Source organism: Oxyura jamaicensis, chromosome 2 (assembly GCF_011077185.1).
Source record: "Oxyura jamaicensis isolate SHBP4307 breed ruddy duck chromosome 2, BPBGC_Ojam_1.0, whole genome shotgun sequence".
Taxonomy (NCBI): Eukaryota; Metazoa; Chordata; class Aves; order Anseriformes; family Anatidae; genus Oxyura; species Oxyura jamaicensis.
This window is the reverse complement of record NC_048894.1, coordinates 742,198-762,845: the sequence shown is the minus strand read 5'-3', so window position 1 is coordinate 762,845 and position 20,648 is coordinate 742,198. Positions and strand designations below refer to the sequence as shown.

Genomic DNA, 20,648 nt, shown 5'->3' with positions numbered 1-20,648 from the left:
AGCGAATTTAGTTCTTGGGCTGGACTCCACCCAGCCTCCCCTGTGGAGATGAGGATTTTACATAATCTCTGATGTATACCTCAGGGATGCTCCTGATCCCGTAGATAGCGTCCAGCTGGGCGTTCCTGTCCTCAGCAATCCCTGCTAATACCCACCAACCCAATCCAGCCCTGGGATTTGTGCTGGAAGGTGAAGTTTTAACGATGTTTACGCAGAAAAAAAATATAGTAAAAAGCTAAAAACTGGGAACACGAAGAGGACTCACCACCTACCTTTTCCTCCCTGATTTATATCTCAGTGTTCAATCTCAGTTCCTCACACTACCAGAGGATGTACCTAACCCAATTCAACTGCTTTGCAGCAAAGGCGTTCATGCTGGCGTAAGAAATACACCGATCAACAACTATTTGCACCCATACACAATTATTTTTTCAGCTTTCAGCTCATGAAGCTATTAGCAAAGACCCAACAGAGGCTGAAGCGGATGTGAAGCCGTACAAAGAAAAGCCCACCGCTTCTGCCTGGCAAGGGCACGTTTCTGAACTTCCTTGCGGGCTGGTCGTGCATACGCCATGCTCGCAGCATACCAGCAGAATGAAAAGCTCGATTCTTGCATTGTTGCCTTCAGCAGAAGGCGTCAGGTCACGAAAGGCTAAGAGCGAAGGGCCGCTAGCGTCTGAACCAGCATGCTCACAGCTCCTACCGCAGGAGCTCCGCTTGCTTTGAATTTTTGTCTACACGTGGAAGAACGAAGCGAGATGCTGCCAAGCACTGCAACGCTCCTCAGGTGCGCAACCGGCGCCAAGAAGCTCTAAGTGAAAGATGGACGCCCTCTGCTTCAGGAGCCCAGCAAGGTGAGGCAGGAGCACCCCATCCAGAACCAATACAGGACCCGAAGGAAGGTTTGGGAAGGAAGGTTTAGAGATCCAACGCCAATTTCACCTAAATGAAAGGCTACGGAGGAGTTCAGGCCAAGCTGCTCAGCGTTCTGTGGCCAGTTCCCAGTACGGGAACCACAGAGCCACGGCAGGGACCGGCAGACGCCGCGGTGTGCCCGCAGAACGGCGCCCGCGCAGCCACACGCACAATGGCCGTTTGTGCGCCGCTAACGAAGGGCCGACCCAGGCGGCCGCTACGCCACACTCCAGGGTCACTGCCTCACGCTGGGACGGCAGAACACAGAGCCCTTGTTCCAGAAAACAAAGGCTCCTACTCCTGAACTATGGAAATTCTTCACCAGCGGCGCACGGCCACCAACGTACCTACGGGCTCGAGCCTGGGCAAGGCAATGCTTGGCATTCTGCACAGACAACGGTTTTACGCTGATACCGGCGGCTACGTAACCGCAGGCAAGCATGGTAGGGGAACCGATCCAGTGAAAACCTCTTCTTTCTTCCCTTCACCAATGAAAGGTCGAGCTTCGAGCCAGATCAGACTCCAAGCAGCAACTGCTGTTCTGGGGGCTGAGATAACGGCGCCAAAGAGTTACCGCTTGCTGGAAACCTGGAGGTGAAAGGTTTGGAGCTCTCAGCCCTTGGGGCAGGGCCACAGCGGAAGGGGTTATTGCTATCAAGACCAGCTGTGGTTTTTACTAAACCGAACGTCTCGGAACAGAATTGAGGCTTGACTTGCTCTTTCAGACGGAGCTCCACGCTCCCACTGCTTAGGACGTACCACCTTACCCCTCCTGCTGGTACAGCGCCTTTTAGAGCAGCAGCTCAAAGAAAGTTCGACGCCAGGACCATTTCAGCCTTTTCTTCTGAGAGTTTCTTCAGGGATGAAACCAGTACTCAACGTTTTCAACCAGCCGCTTCACGATGCCACCGGGAAACGCAAGGATCGACGCTGAGGTGAGGAAATAGCTGCAGAACACCCAACAACTCGGAGAACCGGCAAGCAGAGGCTGCACGAGCACAGCAGGCTCCAGAAGAGGACTCCGGCTCCTGCCCTTCACCACAGGCACAGCAGGGCAGGCTGCTTCAGACCGCGTGCGCCACGGCCCTCGCTGCCGTGCCATCGTCTGGTCCCGCACCGACACCAGCCCAGCCACGTTTATGACGTGGAGGTGGCATTTCGGAAAACCTCTCCTTCTAACCTCACCCCAAAGGCTCATCAGCAATAGGTTACAGTCAGTAAACCGAGCTCTCAGCCCCCAACATCCACGCGTTCGCTTCCGATTGAGCGTTCCTGCTATTTTGGTTTCGAGCACAGGAGGGGCCTTTTAGCAGCGTTTCCTCTTGACAGCTTAATTTAGGGTCTGTCCAAGCAGCAAGACATCTCCCATCCTCCCACTGCGATGGGAACCATTGCCCAACCGCTCTACGGAGCGGCCCTGTAACATTTAGCATTCCCTCCCCTGCACGATCCAAACCGAGCGGGCGTCCACAGCAGAGCGCACGTGGAGGCGTGCTGCCGTAACCATCGGTTTGCAGTCACAGAAAGCTCCTAAGCACTGCTTTGGTGGCCCAGAAATTACCTCGGTCTTGCTCCACTGAGATATTCCATCATCGTTCCTCTACGCCTAAACAACTGCACTCCAATTAACATTGCAAACTCCTCCAAAGCACCGGGAAGGGCAGGAGGCGCCACAGGAACACGCTGGGGAAGCCAGCAGGAGCTACTAAACCTGAGTCAGCGCCGATCCCACCCAGATCATCCTCTGGCACCCAAATATCCCATCCAAAGCCGCTGTGTGATGGGCATCCTGCAGTTGTTGTTCCTGATTAAAAAGAAGTGGTACCACGACCAGTAGTTGCCATAAAGTAGCACCGACAACGTCTCCGTTTCAGACCTGCGTAGGACTGGGACACGAAAGCAATCTAGTTTCTGGGGAAAAATAAATAACAACGGGGTAACGCAGACTTAGCAGCAGGACATTTCCTCGTCTACATTTAACTTAATAAGGAATGCAGAAACAACAACAACAAAAAATCAGTGCAACTACTAACAGCCAGTTGGTGTTTTGCAGCAAACAGAGAACCCGTCTCTCCGGCACGTAAAGCACCCAGCAAATAAGGGGCTGCCTCCTGCCCAAAGCACCGCGCTGGCTACAGGAAGCTTTCAGCAGTCCGGGCAGAAGGAAAGGCCGCCTAAACCAACACTGGACTTGGCCCAGAAGGAATTTCTCTGCTGCCTGCAACGTCTGGTGTCAGAGCAGCTGAAGCACCAACTCCCCGGCTCCCGGTCCTATCCGGGGCTCAGAGCTGAGACAGAAGGAGAGCAAGGATGCCGCACAGATTCTGCACGAGGGCAGAAGAAAACTGAAGAAGTAAGCACGTGTTGAGCAGCGGAGGAAGACGGATGCTTTCTGCACCACGTTCCTCCATAGAGGAGAGTTAGCTGTGCACAGGGGGCGTGCAGGGGCATTCACCAAGACACCTCGGGGCACTGGGCGTTACGCAGCTGCGTGAGCCGGGCACACAGAAGACGACCACTACAAAGAACTGCGACGCTAACTTACGAGATGAAAGGGAAAACTGAGCGGTGACGGGGGCTTCGGAAGGCAGCAGCTAAAAAAACATTCGGTAATTCTTCATCTGCAAGACAGCTGCTGCGGTCCTGATGGCTGCTACGCGGCACAGGGAGCACCAGGCGATGGTGTAACGGCAGCCTGCACGACTCAAGGCCTGCATCGCTTGAAGGGCCTCAGAGGACGGCCAGGACCCCCCGAGGGACGCCGGGTCACGCAGGCGTCGTGCTCAGGGGCGAGGTGTGGGAAGGAGCAGACCGTGGTGCCGGCAGCCCCGCAGGGACAGCTGCACGGCAGACGAAGCAGAGAGCTTTCCGGTAGCCAGGCGTTCTTCAGTCTGTTCCAGGAAATCTTCAAATTACTCCACGGCAAATCAATTACACTCCTTTACTCACTGTTGTTCCCAAAAATGGTTCGTTCAGGCCTCTTTGTGTTCCAGGAGCAGCTGGTCCGTTACACCCAGTATCTGCCCCATCTGTTCTGCTTTGTGCTCAGTCTGTGCGCCCAACGAGCAACCTACTCCTTTCCATCCAAAGCCATCTTCTGGAAGCTGAACCGGAGCAGCTCTGCTTTCATCAGTTACCCCTCTCACAGACCCCCTGTCCTACAGCTCCTGCTATTTTCCCAGTTCTCAGCCCCTTTCCGGGTGCTCCCGGCAGCTCACGTCAGGTCTGCCATGGGGGAGGCGGAGGCTGCCTGCTCTGCGCGGTCTGCGGTCGGACTCGCGAGTCCTAGAAAGAAATCCGGCCGGCGATTCCACGCACAAGTTTTCCTCTAAGTACCCCAGCAGAGCAGCTTTCAAGAAACATCTTCTCCTGCAGCCTCCCTCCGCGGGCAGGAGCGACACAAACAGCGCTTGCATAAGCCGCCGCCTCTAGCTTCCCATCTAGGGAAGAGTGGGATTTGTTTCCTGAACTTTGTATTTCCATTTTGGAGCTGCTTTCGCTGCGGCGTACACGCCTCTGGGCACGCACGGTCTGAGCTCCAATTTATGAGCTGTCTGACCCAGATTCCGCACATCTCGGCTGAGGATGGCGAAAGGGGAAGGCAGGCACGCGGGTGCAGGGGACGCTGCCCCCCAGAAACGATGCTCGAAGGCCCGTCCACTGCTTGACCGGAGCCACAGCTGGCACGAGGCGCTGACCGACTCCCTCAGCCTTCTGGCAGGGGGACCAGGCGACTTCCCCCGAGCACTGCATGGCCCCTGCTGCTGGGGAGAACTCCGCGCTGCTGCCCCGCACCAAGCGAGCTGCGCCCAGCCTCTCCTCTTCCAATTAAAACAGGCTGGGTAATTAGCAGCCTCCCCAGTAGCATTACTTACGCATTGCCCCCACCAAAGCAAAGCGTGAGCAGCCCTTGGGGCAAAGAGGTGCGATCTCATGTGCAGTGCGTCTAAGGGGAAAGGGAAACAGAGCAGCACTCCTGGTTTTTAGAGGAGACACCGACACAGGGTTTAAGGGCAGGTACATTGTTCCACCAGATCCCCTCGCTCCTTTAAAATCAGCTCCCAGCCCCATGCAGCGCAGTCCCTGCCTGGGAGACACGGACAGCTCCGTCACCGTTCCATTCCTCTCCCCCCGCCAGGCTGCTGCTCTTAGCTGAGGCTCTCGGGAGCACTTGGCGGGCACTGAGGCAGAAGGGAACAGGGCAGCAGGGAGCAGAGAGATGCCAAGTCATCGTCCTTCAGCGCTGCGTTTGCAGGGAGTCACATGAAGAGGACGCCTGCACTTATCTTCCCAAAAGGAGGGCACATCAATGAACTGCAGAGCTGACATTTTACATTTTGTGCATAGACACACCAAGCCTGTGACCTCCTCTTCTTTTTTATGCACAAACTGAACCAAGGGTTTGTTTGTTTTTCCCCAAAAAACTTACACAGGGCTGGACCTGGGCTTTATTTCTGTGGCTGTTCCAAGTTGCAGGAAATCACTCCAATTTACTAGAGGCTCTTCCTCACAGGTACGGAGATGCACGTCCAGGAACCTTTAGCTTTCAATGGAAAGGCAGCATTTTCACAGAATCCCAGCCTGGTTGGGGCTGGAAGCACCCCCTTGGGTCCCCCTGGTCCCCGCCGTGCTCCAGCAGCCCCCGGAGCTGGTGCCCAGCCCCACGCCAGGCGCTGCTGGAGCTGTGCAGGGAGCAGCCCCCAGCCCCTCTCGGGGCAGCCTGGGCCAGGGCTCCGGCACCCGCCCAGCACGGACGTGCTGCTGGGGGTCAGGGGGAGCCTCCCGGGCTCCAGGCTGGGCCCTGGGCACCGCTGGGCAGAGCCCGGCTCCGGCCTCTCGGCACCTCCCTGCAGGTGCTGCCGGCCATGGCTGGGATCCCCCGGAGCCTCCCCTGCTCCAGGCTGTGCAGCCCCAGCTCTCCCGGCCTCTCCTCACAGCAGAAGGGCTCTGGGTCCTAGATCATCTTGGTGGTCCCATGTTGGATGCCCTCCAGGTCCCTCCTGTACCAGGGACCCAGCACTCCAGCTGCAGCCCAACCACCACGGAGCAGGGTCCCCTCTTAACCTTCTGACAACTCTTTGCCGGGTGCAGCCCTGGACAAGCTGAAGGATCCGCTATGGCGTTCAGCACCACACCGCTAGCGGACAACCACAGACATCGACGTAATAAAAACCCAACACCAATGTCACTTAGAGCCGCTGCTCCCACGGAGGTGCAGCTGGTACCTCCTGCGCTCTGCAGCTCCCAGCTCCTGCCCTGTGCCACCACCAGCCACGTGCCGAGCTCCGGGCGGCTGACACAACCCATCACACGTGGTATTTTTTGACCGATTTCAAAGGCAGGTTTGGACCCGCAGCAGTCAGCGTCAGGATTAGGGAGAGCGGTGTCGTCCAGCACCACGCTCCCCTTCAGACAATCCGTGATGCTGCAAGAGAGCTTCTCGTCGCTCGTACAGCTTAGCGATCGCCTCCCTTCTTCACAAGAGGAGCAGTGGCGACTCCAGAGCGGGGAGATTTGGGGCGTTTGTTGCTTTTATGCTACACCACCAGGCAAAGCACTTGCGTGATCGCTTCTCAGGACAACTTCATCAGCGGCTTCCTGGTTAATTTTAAGTATCTGAAATAGACGGGAAGCCTCAACTTCCAAATCCACACAGCCAACTAATCGGAATGGACACCTCTAATAACAATAATTATAACAATTCTCGCAGGCTGGGAGCAGGGGATGGACGTGGGGGCACCACGGAAACGGACCGCGGGGGACTGGGGACACTGCAAGGTGTGCCTAAGAAGCCTGGGCTTCTGCAGAGCGCTCAGCGCCCCGGAGCCACTTGCTGAGAACCAGGAAATAGCTGCAGAGGCTCGATGCAAATCTCAGTCCACTTCCACAGGCAGCTCACGGCTGCACGCGATAAGTGCCGTGCTTTAGCTGCTCACTTCAGATAGGCTCAGCAAACCCGCAATCCAGCTCGTCAGCGGGGTTTCGCAGAGGAGACGGAGCTTCAGCCACTGCTGCTTCCTCGCGGCGTGGCACAGCTCGCTTGGCGTCACTTCCCCTTCCTCCAGCTGCTGTCTGACTCCCTGTGCTCCTCACCAGCTCACCGCACTGTCCCCTCATCTCACCTTCAGGCTGCTGATCCCACCCGAGCTGCTTCTCCTGGAGCAGGGGGCCCGTGAAGAGAAACGTCCTGAGCAATTCCCGAGGTTTCCCAAGCAGCTCCTGAGGTTCTCGAGCTGTCTGCAGCCTGTTCAGCCAGGGAACGTGCAAGCGAGAGGCTGAGACAGAGCCCAGCAGGTAACGAAGCTCCAGGCACCGCTGCCCGGCCTGGGGAGGACAGTCAGAGGAAGCCATGAACAGGAACAGGAGCAAAAACAGCAACTAGATGAAAACCTTGGCTGAAACCTGTACGCATGCACTCTGGTAAGGAAAATCAAAGCATAAATCAAAAAAGGAAACAAGCCTAAGGAAGTGGAAGGGGCGAGCAGAAGAGGAAAAAAATCAGCACAAGAGGAGCGAGCTGACGGTCAGCTCCCCATCTCATGCCGCTGCTCAACGCCATGAAATTACCCCTTGGTCTGCGTACTGAGCCAAGGGAGAACAGCGCCGTTACCTCCGGGGGGTCGGGAACCTTCCCAGGCAGTGGCCACAGAGACAGGCAGGGAGGCGGCTGTCCATGGGCACACACCTCAGGTCCGTGAGAGCCTGAAGCCACCGATGCTGCGCTGCAGAAGATGCTCGTGGTGGTGGGCAGGGGGCTGCAGCCCTGCAGGCGGGGAGCAGAGCCGGCGGTGCTCAGCCACTGCCCTCAGCCGCGGGCACGGCGAGGTTTGCAATGAATGAGGAGTGACCGGCAGAGTGGAACGGAAACCACCGCAGCAGGGCCAACGGCCTGCGACAGGGAAAGGCGCCGGAACAAAACGGGCTCCAGCTGCGTGTTGCTGTTTGGTTTTTGGTGTCATACCTTCTACTTGTATAAACTGCAACTTCACAATTTCAAAGCTGGTGGCTTCAAATAAGCGCAGTTGTTTCGGTTTCCTGCTGCCCTTGTAAGGATCTAAATAATTCCGGTTTTTCTTCAGCAGTTCCAAGAACACCATGCAATTGCAGAACTTCAGTACCCGGGACACAAACCATTTCCCCGCAGTTCGAAGCGAGGCATTCATTATTTCTGCTGCTAACAGACACTGCACATACACCTCACTGCTACAGCCAGGCTGGGCACGAGGCTGCGATGAACCTTTCTGCTCCATAAGCTTGAGACGTTTTCATCAACTAAGTTTCCTGTAAGCAGGCAGCCATGAAGCCTACGAGGCGTGCTTTCGCCATGTGCAATGATTCAGCTGCCGGGCGAATCAGCCGAGACAGACACCGGGCAGCCTCCCATTATTTGCGTCTCTTCGGTAGCGTTGGAAAGATTCTCTCAGTTTTCTGCAGATCGGAGACAAATTCGGCTTTCTTCCTGCTTTTTAGACATCCACGGCCTGGAGAGCCTCCACTCGAGCCAACGAGAGCGTCTGCAAAGCAAACTGGGCAGACGTCCTGGGCTAGCCAGGGGAAAACCCTACGTTAGCCTCCTCTCCCCGCAGGTCTCCTGCCTGCCATCGACATAAGACCATGATTACGGCCAGCCTGCGAGCTGCCAGCCCGACGTTTAGCCCAGCTGAAGCTACGTTTCAGTTTAGAGCTGGACATTTACTTACGTTAAAGTCATCCGTCAGCTGGACCCAAGTCAACCAGATTTAAGAAAGAGATTCTATTTTCTTAAACAGATTTTAAAAGAAACCACAAAAAAATAGAACAAAGAACTGGGGGAAGTCCATGCAGTGGTGGTGATGGCAACAAGGACGATTCAACTCTACCTTCCTCAAGCACAGCAGAATTTTACATTGCTTCAGGAAAGTGGGCACGACTTGTCTTCCCGAGGAGTACGGCGCAGAGCCCGACAAGCACAGGGATGCGGATACCAGCCTTCCACCTCCGCACGGCAGCTAAGCCTTCAACATCAGCCAGATCGGCAAAGCACGTCTGAGAAGTTACACGATCACAAAGCACCAAGTACTGAAACGCTCCCAAATGCAAATGTAAAAGCCTCGCTGAAGCTGGCTGCTCTGAAGACCACCCTAACAGCTACCAAGGACTGAGAGACCTTACGGAAGAACTACAAAAATCAAGAGCCACAAAAAAAAAAAAAAACACCCACACACCTCCTCAGAAAACCAGACAGGCTGTTCCAGCCTCTACAGGGCGACAGCTTTGTGTTCTGGGATGATGTTTTCCCAGACACAAACCTTACGCCAGCAAGGCTAGATCAGCGCGTCGCTCAGCCTCTCCGTCGTGGTGCGTGCGTCCACTCCTCCGCGGGGAGCGCAGCGCTCTGTGCTGCTCACCCAAACAAAACAGGAGCTTTGCAGCCGTAGAACAAACTTGTACGGTGATGAGAAAGTTGGGTCACCGGCACTGACCTCTGCTGTAAGTCAGCCCAGGAATTGATCTTGTCATAGATTTTAAAGAAGAGCTCTCCGGTGCCACAGCGCATGGCAGCGAAGGCCGAAGCCCCTCAGCAATCAAAGCCTGGCTCGCAGAGACCGTCGGCTGCTGCCCCCAGCCTGCCCATGGACGCAGCCCTCCAGGCGCTGCCTCCCGGAGGCAGAGCGAGCGGCCGGGCGGGCAGGCGGCTGCGACACGGGTCCCCTTTAGTGCAGGAACCCCTCAGGAGGCCCCTCGGGCTTAGCTCCCGGGAGAGGTGACCATGAAGGAAGGCGATTCCACCCGAGCAGCCCTGCCTGCAGGAGTGACTGCGCCGCTCCCGGTCATTATTGGAGCCCTCTGATCGAGCCACATCTCCAGTTAGCGAAGGGAAAACGTGGAACTCCAAGCTGTGGAGGATCTCCGCACCCACTGGCGGGCGATACGTGCCTATCGTGCCCCCTCCCCCTTGTTTGTTTGCCACTTAGGGAAAAGCAGGTTAAAAATAAAGCCTAAATTCAGCGCTTATGCAAACTGAAATAATTAGCCAGGGTTAGATCTCCATCAAAGATGAACGTGGAAGGAATACCCAAATGACAGAGCACCAGTACAAGCTCGTTTGCACCTCTAAGTACCTATGCACATGAGCAGGGTGCTTGGCTACACAGCACCCTGCACTGGAAGGCTCAGGAGGCATCGGGAAGAACGCAGCATGGCTGGCGTCACTAAGATCAAAGATGAAGGCAGCTGGAAAGGAGACGGGGAAAGGTCTCCTGTGAAAGCCTACGAAAAGAACAGGCTGACTCCAAACACGCCTTCATTTTACATCTTGAAGGCAAGCCTTAAAACCAAACCGAAACAAGCCCCCCAGCCTCCCCGGACATGCACACGGCTTTGGGAAGGATCCCTTCCCACCCCAGGTCCTGGGACGATGAAGTGCTGCACAGAGCCCTCAGGCAGCCAGGGAGTTCCATCAGAACAGGGGCCTTTGCCAGGCATGGAAACCAGACGAGGCTGGATTAAAAAAAACAGAGGAACGATTCCAGAATTCGCACCTCTGCCACACAACTGCCAATCTTGGTCATTCAGATTTTCAGGTACCCTTCTTGCTCTTAAATTAAGAGCTAAAATGACTCTGGGAGCTACGAAGCTAGCGCTAGGAGTCCCAACTAGTCCTGCAATGGAAAGGCAGCCACCCATCCTGCTTACTAACATATAGACATCTTCCTCCCGCTGCTTCAAAAGCCTCACGAGTTATTACTGGTCTCCAATTGCTTCGGTTTGTCTCCAGCTCAAGGCCACAAGTCGGGGCGGTTGGGAAGAGCCGGGGCGGTTGGGAAGAGCCCGACTTGCAGAGCTGCGAATACGAGCAGCACCGTTCTGGAGGGTCAGCTCCAAAAGCAAGAGTTTCACGTACATACCACGAAGCTGCCAGTGTCACGCTGCTCCTCACCTCCCTGCACAGAAAGGTGCACGGCCACGCAGCCGGTAAAAGCAAGTCCCATCTAGAAAATCCTTGCACGTGCTGACACTGCTTGTTAAAGCCTTTGGGCTTGCCACCAGAGCTGTCCCGATGAGCCTGCGGGGCTGAACAGCTGCCACGAGGCTGGAGCCACTCTTCCAGGTGAGAGCTGGTCCTAAGGAAGAGCTCCCAAAGCATGGCACCGCGTTAGGACACCGCACCTCCAGCCCTGCTCAGCGGCACGCGGTCACAGCAAGGAGCCTCATGAAACAGGAGGGGAAGAGTTGTATGAAGTCATGCGGCTCCTTATTGCTCAATTTTTTTTTACTTGTTCATTGTTTTAAAATCTCTGGTCTGATATTTTTATCCCTTTAGTCATATCCCAGCGCAGACCAGAGCACCGAGGGAGGAACGGAAGCACCCAACACCTCGCCATCAGCGGGGAGCGGCCGACCTGCGCCCCACGTGTGGCAAGAGCACGGTGCAGCTGCGCCTTCCCACGAGCACACGGTGATTCAGGACTCCCGGAGCACTCCGGATAGCTCTGTTTTAGTAACTTGTTACCCAGCTCTGGCTCGGGCTACTAGACTTCTTCCCTCTGAGATAAAAAAACTCCTTCTGCCGGTGAGGTAAGATCACCTACACCAACTTGTAATGGGGACTTCTATGAAAATCAAAGCCACCGTATGGGGTTGGATGCATGCCTTCATGCGTTTCCTTTTGAGAACTTGTTCCCAAAGCGTTGCTTTAGGGGAGGCAGCAGAGGTCATGGAACAGGCCCACTTAGCGCTCCGAAAGCGTCTAGAGTTGCTGATGAAGCTGAGGAGGCAGGACGTACTCGTTCTTGCTCTCCAAGATAACATCCTGGGACTCCAGGGCAATCAGTCAGAGCATCACTCCTCTGGCACGCAGCACCTACGTGGCAGAGCAGCCCCTGCTGCTTCCTCAGATTTCAGGAGGAAATCCAGGGTGCACGGACAATTTTCCTGCCCCGTCAGCCCATGGGTGCTCACTCAGATTTCAGCCTCAGTTGCAGCTTCCCACCTGTTAATCCCCTTTGGGACGTAATTCCTGCTCTCTCTGCTCAGGGTGAAGAGGTGCTTTGCACAGAACTCATCTACTGTCTGTGCAGGGAAGTGACTACGTGCAGCGTGCCCAGAACGAGATGCACGGGAACTGTAGGCATGAAGCCTCTCATGCTCTTTGTCAGACACTTAACAGCTGAGCAAAGCCGAGACAGGAACTTCTTTTGCTCTCTGGCTTTGAAAAGCCTAATTCTGGTCTCAGTACTCATGAAGGAAAAAAACTCCAGGCATTTAAGAGATTAGCTCCACCACATCCCTGGGAATTAGGCTTAAATTGCTCTGGATTTGTCTAAAATCCCAAAGTGAGTTCTGGAATCTCCCCACGGTGCCACTGGGGAGGGACCAACGCTACAGGGCCAAGTCGAAACCGAGGGCAAATCGTCCTTGCTGCCCTTCTGTCCAAGCCTGTAGCCCCAGGAAGGACAACACAACAGAAGGAATCCCACCTGAACTCATCCTGAGGGTGTGGAGAAGCCTCCTCGGAACCAAGGAAGCATCTCTGAAGGGCAGGGGGAAGGGGGAGCCTCACGTACGAAGGCAGCTTTGCATCAGCCGAGCCCCAGCCAGCCAAAAACCAGAGCCAGGCTGAGCAGCAGAGCGACAACTGCAAAAATTACCATCAGCCCAACAGACCTGTTCCAACCCTGACTTCCCCTGCACCCATTCCCCCAAAATGCAGCCCGTATCCGTGCCTTCAAAGGGTGTTTTATGACTGTTAATTATACTACAGCACAGAGATAAGAGACTACCAGCCTCCTGAATGATTCCCTTCCTCTGGGCGATTTCATTCCCGTCAACCACTCAGCGCGATGGGGTAAGGCTGTCCGAGTCAGGCTGCTCCATGACGAGCTGTACAGTTTCCAAGCTGATAAAAAGTCACATTAATAAACTCGCCTTGAGTCACAGCAGAGATGCTCTGCCAGAGCAGCCTCGCTGGGAGTACAGGAATAACTTTCCTATAAGCCCCGGCAGGGATTAGGGCCTCTGAAAGGTGGGGATTAATGGCCTTGGCCGGCCTTCAAACAAGCCACATGGATGATGAGCGCAGAGATAATAACCGTGAGGGACTTTCAAGCGTCTGCCTGAGCGCAGGCCTACGAGCGTTGAAATAAGAGCCTAAAGAAGGCGGGGATGTCGTCTCCAAGGCCACGAACGCTTACCTAAGGGAAACAGAGGGGCCTGCCCACCTTCTGCGCGGACTTGTAAGTTTTAGCTAAGAAATAGGTCGCTTTAGAGCCCATTTCAAAAGAAAACAAAGCCGTACTTGCGTGCTGGCCTCCGAGGCGTTTCACAGGAGACGGGATTTTGGGAGCCGCAGCGGAGCGGCGGCACCAAATAAGGTTTGCTGCATCAATCAGCGCGGGGAGAGCCTCCTGCCTGCCCTTGGCAGCGCACGGAGGGTAAGAAGGCGGCGCGGGGCAGGGTGCGAAAACCCTGGCTGTTAGCAGAGCGCTTGCTCGCTTTCTGCGTGGCGCACTGACCGCTAAGCCACAAACCAAACAGGCACGGCGAGCAGCTGTTGCTGTCAGCTGCTTTCCTTTAATAGCACACGCATCAGAAAGGAAAGCAGCTTCGACCTCACGGAAGGCAAAACACAGAATAATGGCTTGGACTTTTCCTACAGAGCCCTTTTTCTCGGGAGGGGGAAAGGCAGGCTTATTTCTAACCAGATCAATCTGCGATTCCCATTTTTATTAGGCATTCTTCCCCCCCGAGATCATCTTGCTGCCACGGCCCGGGAAGGACAACTCGAGTACACGCAGAGGGAAGAGTTTCACTGCAGACGTTCACCTCACTCTGTCCTCCCTTCAGCTCCTCTACATTCATCCTACTCCACATTTGTCTTGTCTGGGCTGTTCCCAGAAAAATGAGTCTTGTGCTTACGTGACCATCTTGGCTTTCATTTTAAGGGGATTCCTGGTGTTGCCGTGCTGCTTTCTTCCCAAGCAATACGGACGCTGGAGCTACAAACCAGGAGACGTGGAAGAACTCACAAGTCGTGCTGTGAGAAGAATGGTTTTTCAGAGTTCAGAGATGCCGTTCAGATTAATTCTGGCTCTTGATACTTTCATGAATTCAGTGGTTTGCCTCATGTGAATACACGCATCTAAGAGGGCAGCGGGGAAAGTAAAGACCAGAGAAGACAGATACTCTGAAGTTAAACAAAAAAGCTCTCAGAGTAAAATCTGCAGCCATTAAATAGCACTGAAATGTCACACTCGTGTCACAAATACACCGATAAGCTTTTACTGCACTAAGTCTTGAAAATCGGGAGGTCAGCTTTCCGCAGAACAGCCGAGGCAGTTCCAGCTCGTGGAAACAGCCTGGCAGAAAGAGGCCAGCGCCTCAGCAGCTCTGCTCCCTTATTTCACAAGGGGACATCAGGGATAAATCGAGCCACGGGTGGCGCTGAAAGACCTCACGCCCAGCTGCTGGCGCCACCTTTCCGTACGCAGGTAGGGGAAGCGACGATCTGATGCCCACAGGAAAGGCTGGATGCCATCTGCGAGCAAACCAACCCCATGGGAAGCGCCCCAACACCCCCAGCTGGCGTTACCCAAAAAGCAAGGTAAAATTTGAGCAGGTAGCACGCAACACGACGGGTTGCACAGAACAGGAGCTACAGCAGATAGAGCTATGGAAACAGCAGCGCTTTGCTTGGCACCTGGGTACACACAGCCACTGCTTCCAGGAACTCCGTTTACATACAGAGTGCGCTCCTTTACCTGCACGGAAGAATCCTGGCTATGCTAGTGACTGCATCAGAGCAGCTACTTCGCTTTAATTAAGCTAAGCGCCTCTTGACAGCGTAATTACATAGTATAAGAACCTGTAGATCAGGACACAGAACTGGGAGCTTCCAAATGAAGAGGCCGCCTGGTGAACCAACTCCGTCAGCGACAGCTCACCGCCAGCTGGATGTCTGAGCCACATGAGCAGAACAGCAACTCTACTGATGCTTTTTCAAGCAAATGACTTGCAAAGAACAAAATATTTGAAAGCTTTCACTATCGGAAGTTCAAAAGCTCCCGAAGAATGAAGCAAACCACGCATCTAGGCTAAGAAACAAGGTTTAGCTCTTGTAACTTCCGCAAAACCTCACCAGAGAAAGTGGTAGCTTATGGACTCGTCGGGTGCCTGGCGCACCGTGCCCTGCCCTCGGGCTCCTGCGAACTGACAGAGGTACCCCAAAAGGGATCTGGAAGTAGAACAGACACCCGACCTAGCTGAGAGATAGGGGGTTGCCGTTTCAAAACCACAACAAAGGCCTCTGGAACCAGACATTTAGAAAGGAGAAGCAAACGCTCTGTTAGTGCCTAGCCCTGGTTTTGGAGCAGCAGGAGGGACGGAGCTCTGCAGCCACGCAGGCAGCACAGCTCGGAGGGAGCCGCGCCTGTTCGCTGAGCGCCAGCAGCAGCTTCCCATCCACTCCGTGTCAGATCCTTCAGCCAGGAACGAGCTGGTCCCTGCACTCCCAGGGAGGCCTCGCAGCTGCCCAGGAATTCATGAAGTCCCTGGGCAGCGCTAGGGTGGGAGCAGAGCATACCCCATGGACCGAGAGCTGGGGAGCCCGCTGCTCCTTCTGCGTGCTCCGGGGCAGCCACATCCCTCTGGGTTTGTTAGTTTTTATTTTAAGTAGGGATATTTCTGTCTACACATAAGCGAGGAAGGTAAGATCAGAAGTCCTCTCAAACCAAGGTGGAACGTAGCTCAACACTCCTGGGTGCCTCTACAAGAGGAACTGGAGTCTTTGGCTACCTACAGCTCATGAGAGGATTTGCTAGAAGCCTGGGAAGTAAATATTGCCTGCGTGCAATCCAAGGGAAGGAGACAGTCCTTCTCTTGGAGAAAAATACAGGTGGAGAGGTTAGAAGCGCTCAGCAAGTCTCTCGGTAGCACGTTACCAGGTACCCCAGCTGTAGGCCGAGGTCCAATATGAAACGCTGCTCGGCTAGAAATGAAGCAAGTACATTCACGTCTCCTTTCACAAGGAGAGTTATCAGGCTCTTGAATTATAAAAATAGACTGTTGGGAAAGCACTGTGTCATCATGCACTGACGAACTGAGCAGCAAGGAAAGCGGGAGGTTACGAGCCAGGCCCTTCTGCTTCCTGCGGACTCGCAGCTTATTCCTCCGGAGCACGGGGGGGCCGGGCCAGCCCTTAAGCCGCCGCTGCTCCCCACCAGCTCGCCATCTTAATTCTCCCCTGGGCAGGGAAGTACTCCTGCTCTCACGTGATGTTTATTCTTAGCTAAATAAAAATCCCTGGGATCCTCTCTAAGTTCAGTCATGCAGCTGGCCAAGCGCCATAAGAGCATCACGGAGCTGCCGCGCTCGGGGCCGGCATTAGTGCAGCAGGGGCATATTAATAGCACGAAGGGCGGCAGGTTACGCAAGGAGGCCCCGCAGATAAATACCTTGCCCCAGAAAGTTGTTACTGCCACGCACAGCTCAGGAGAGGCTCTCGGTAAAAAAGCAGCACACGACAGCCTAGGCTTTGAGGTCAGGTTAACTCTCTAACCTTCAAACAGCTCAGCCCACCCCCTCCCGAGCTGTGGAAGACCAGGCGGTACTATTTGAACCTTTCCGGTACCTCGAGCTAGTTTTAGTGACAAAACTCAATGACGAAACTCACGCCGAGCTAGGAGAGCTACCAGCACCAGCTACTTGTGACCCACGTTACTACAGGGAGAACCACGCTCACGGAGCAGCTTCCTAAAATAATCGCAAGCTGAGGTCTGGGGGAAAAACACTGCAGCCAGCGAAGGCACTGCTCCCATCCGTTAGTTATTCTTGTTATTATTCTTTTACGAGGCTCGCTCAAGCATCACCAGTGGGTGAATGCAGACTTAGTTCAGCTAGAGGGCTGCCTGCACGGCTGTCGGGTTACAGGGCTAGGTGAAGTGGAGGAGAACAACAAGATGTCCCGTTAGCCAGTGCGTGCATCAGGCTGGGGCACAGGAAAGCGTTACAGGGAGCTCCAGCAAGGGGCCTTAGCTCACTTCTCAGTCTTAAAGCCTACATGAGAGTAGTTGGGGTTTTTTTTTGCTCAGACCCTTTGGTTTTTGACATCTGATGGAGCAGCAGCAGGGGGAAGAACACTCATTTCTGAAATTCGTTACTGCAGAAGAGTAATTTCCACCTTCCAAAACGCATGCAGGAAGCCACCAGAGGAGGAAGGGAGTAGCTGCTGCAGTTCGACCACTATTGTATTTACGTTTCCGTACTCCTGATAATAAATACATTCAACCAGGGCTTAAAAACAAGGCATTGGTTAGAAAACAAAAGCCGAGTCTTCAATGAAAGAGATCAATAAAAACACTGCAGGTCTCCCTGCAATGTTATCAGGTACAGCCTCCGAGTTTCTGCAGGGAATGATTCACTTCCCTACTGCAGGTACAGCCGCTGCCAGCACCCAGCACTGTGCCCTTTGCCACAGGCAGCGTCCCCTCCAAAAAGAGGGGGATAAGGGACCAAGCAGCACAGTATGGAACCGAACAACCCCCTCCCCCGCCTTATTTCTCCTTTTTTAAGGATTGAAATAAAGGGTTCTGCCCACAGCTCTTCAGGGAGCTCAGACCATGTGTTGGAAGGGATGTATTAGCACGGCCTCCTTCCCAAGGCTTCTCTTCAAGGGCTGAATCTCGAGCCTGTTCCCGGTATGCTCAAAGTAAGAGGCCAGTGCGTACATCCTCACCCCCTTTTTGAAAGGCTGGATGCCAAATGCCGCAGCCCCTCTTCCAAACCACAAGCTGCTCGTGATCAGTCACACTCCATTTGCTGAAGGACAGGGGCAGGGGACGTTTCCCTGTCTGGGCAAGCTCTCCGTAGGCAGAGCTCTGCGGCAGGATGGGAACAGCGAGGAGCAGCTACTTCCTCCTCCTACCATTATGGCAGCAGCAGCCCCAACCCAGTTCACTCCTCACCAACAGCACTGATCCTGAAGATGTGCTTTTGTGCTCGTTTCCTTCCAGCTAAGGCACTTGCAGAAGAATTAAAACATCAGGAAACGTTTAGGTGGGGAGGAACTACTTCTGCAAACATGTTACAACACAATATCCAAATGAAACTCTAGGTGCCACGGGAGTCCTACTCGGTACTTGTAGTTTAAGCAAGATGACCAAGGTGAAACTGTACTTGGTGAACAGGGCTCCTAAGAGAAGGCAGGATCTGAGCTAGAAGGCAGGATCTGAGCTGAACAGGTTCTTGGTGTTGCTTCACAAGGAGCCCCAGGCACTCCTCAGTCAGGTCATCCAACAAGACCCAGGCAGCGGTCGGCCTCGCACAAACACCTCTCCTTCCTGCTGCTCTCCCGGGTTCCCCCGACGGATACCGGGGCGGAAGTTGCCTTTATTCATTTAGCAGTCAATGAGCGTGGATTAGATGTTCCCGGATAAGTTACTTCAGGAAGCATTTTTAGCTGCTGAATGCAGTCTGTGGGAAACACCTGTGTGGTTCCATGTCCTGAGCCCATGGAACAACAAGCGTTGAAAGGTGCAACTATGAGTACAGTCGGGGCTCTGTGAGTCAGCTTCTATCGTACCTTGGGTTTGTGCAGTGGAAAAAAGGAGGAAAACGAGACTGTAGCGAACTCACCACCTCAAACAACGTGGGGGCTAACAACACGACCAAGGAAATTGCAGTCTGAGATCAACTCAAGACATCCCAGGAGCCTGACAGACATACGGCCACACCAGCCAAAGCCAGGTGGAAAGGAAACTGATGGAACACGCAGGGAGGACAGCGTAGGGCTCTTCCACCCGGTGTCATCGCTGTGCAGCTGCGTGGAGCACCAGCTCCACTCCGCCTCCCGTGACCTCTTTTACTCCACTGCAGCCACCACGAGAAGCATGCAGAGAACCTGGGCGCCTCCCCTCCCACCCCCTCCATCCCACCCGAAGCGAGATAAGCCATCTCACCTGGCTTCTTTTCAAACAGCTTTTAGAGAACGACTTCAGATGGCCTGGCAGGCAGCCACAACACAGCACAAACAAGCGGCAGTGATGCTGAGCCTGGTTTTAGTCGTGTCACGAATGGACACACGCGTTAGCCTGACTGCAGGGACAAGGCTTTGTACCTCTCCTCCTTAGTCCCGTGCACACAGAAAGACTTTTGGAGACGTGGGGCTGTCACTTCACGACAGTTCTACTAAATCCCATTGGATAGTTGCTGATGTTGAAACAAGCGGCATGAATTGGTTTCTGTTCTTTAAGGAAAGTAGTCTGGAAGATAAACCAACTTGCACCGCTTGCTTCAACATCAACAACCAACATGAAGATAGGAAGAAGTATTAATTAGTGTAGCAAACGGGCAGTAAACTGTTCCCAGGACTTGAAGAAATAGGCAACATTTGAGAGCAGCCCCTGCCACACGACTCAAACTGCAATGCAGAATTCATCTGGGCCCCTCAGATAAATATCAAGAAATTGTCATTCCTTCCCTGAAACGTTACGGAAGCACCTGCCCCTCGTATGTCCTGCCTGCAGACCTCACGACAGACTCCAGCAGAAGTTTAGCTTCACAGTGCCTTCCACAACTGGAGGACAGGACGAGCAACTCAGATGATCGAATGCTCCAAATTCCTACCAAATTAAATCAGACCTGGCTTCATCTTCGCTGAGACTGCCCAGCTTCATCTTTGAATCAGAGTAAGAGGTCTACAGAAGGTTTGTGTGACGCGTGGAACAAAACGTCTGCCCTCTGCAGCACAAAGAGCAGGAGGAGAGGGCCAGCGGGCCAGGAAGGCCATGCCTTGAGCCACACGCTGCCCCTGTCTCGAACAGAAGCAAGGGAGTGTTAGACCGTAACACCCAAAATGAAGGAAACCAAAAGAGCAGTGCGTAAAGCATTTACCAGAAACAGAAGTTGAACGCATTTTGGACACTTACTCTGCAGCAGCTCAAGTCAAAGGACTCTCCGTATAATGCCTTTTAAAGGCATGCAGGCTATCCTGAGCCCATTTGATACTTGCCTTGTCATAGCCAGGCCTGCCTGCTCCGCCAAGCCTCGCTACTGAGCTTCTGTGGGAGATAAGGAGCTCGCTGAACGCTGGATGGTAGCTGTGAGCCCAGGACGGACAAAGCTCAGTGTGTACACACAGCTGCATCGAGCCTTCACTTCTAATCTGAGATTTAGTGATGGATAGTTAAAAAAAAAGTTCATACCTCAAAAGCAGGTGTTCCCTTCAGCAGGTCCTTCAGTCTTCAGAGGCTGCTTACCTGCAAAACACCAAAAACATGCGGAATTCAGAGGAAGCCAGACTATTCCCCAGTACTTGCACGTCAGCTTACGAGGGTGGCCCGAAGATGAATTCTGTCACTCAAGATGAACTCAAACGTGAGAAGCCTTGCTGCAGCCCCCCCGGAGGCTTTCTTTAACGCTCCCTTCTCAACAGGAACGCTATCTAGCTATGACTACTTCACACCAACATTTGCTCGAGCCGCCAAGGACATACGATGAAAACTGTGAGCAACTTTTCCCTTATTATGCAATTTAATAGGTTTTTATAAACGCACCGTTACCCTGAAGTGGACAATCAGGACATCTCTCCACTAAGCACCATTTCAGGTGCTTACAGAGTGGCTTAAAGGCTCCCAGAGTCACCGGTACAGGGACACGCTGCCCAGCCCCCTGCGACGCAGGCTGGGTTCCTGCGCTGGGCTTTATCTGACCGGAGACGAACAAAGCTAAAGCAGCACCAGCACGCCTGTGAGATTGAT

The 20,648-nt window shown here is 54.1% G+C and overlaps 1 protein-coding gene across 15 annotated transcripts in view; it reads right to left on the bottom strand.

Annotated features, from left to right (window-relative positions):
- Positions 1–20,147, bottom strand: part of MAP4 (microtubule associated protein 4) — a 115,267-nt gene extending 95,120 nt beyond the window's left edge. For 14 of the 15 annotated variants that reach the window (XM_035319719.1, XM_035319726.1, XM_035319730.1 and 11 more), the window contains exon 1: positions 20,094–20,147. The gene's annotated coding sequence lies outside the window, so the exon portion shown is untranslated. Of the gene's footprint in view, positions 1–4,251; positions 4,340–20,093 lie in introns of those variants that run through there. The other variant, XM_035319720.1, reaches the window with a different exon arrangement.
- Positions 20,148–20,648: the final 501 nt, after the last annotated feature.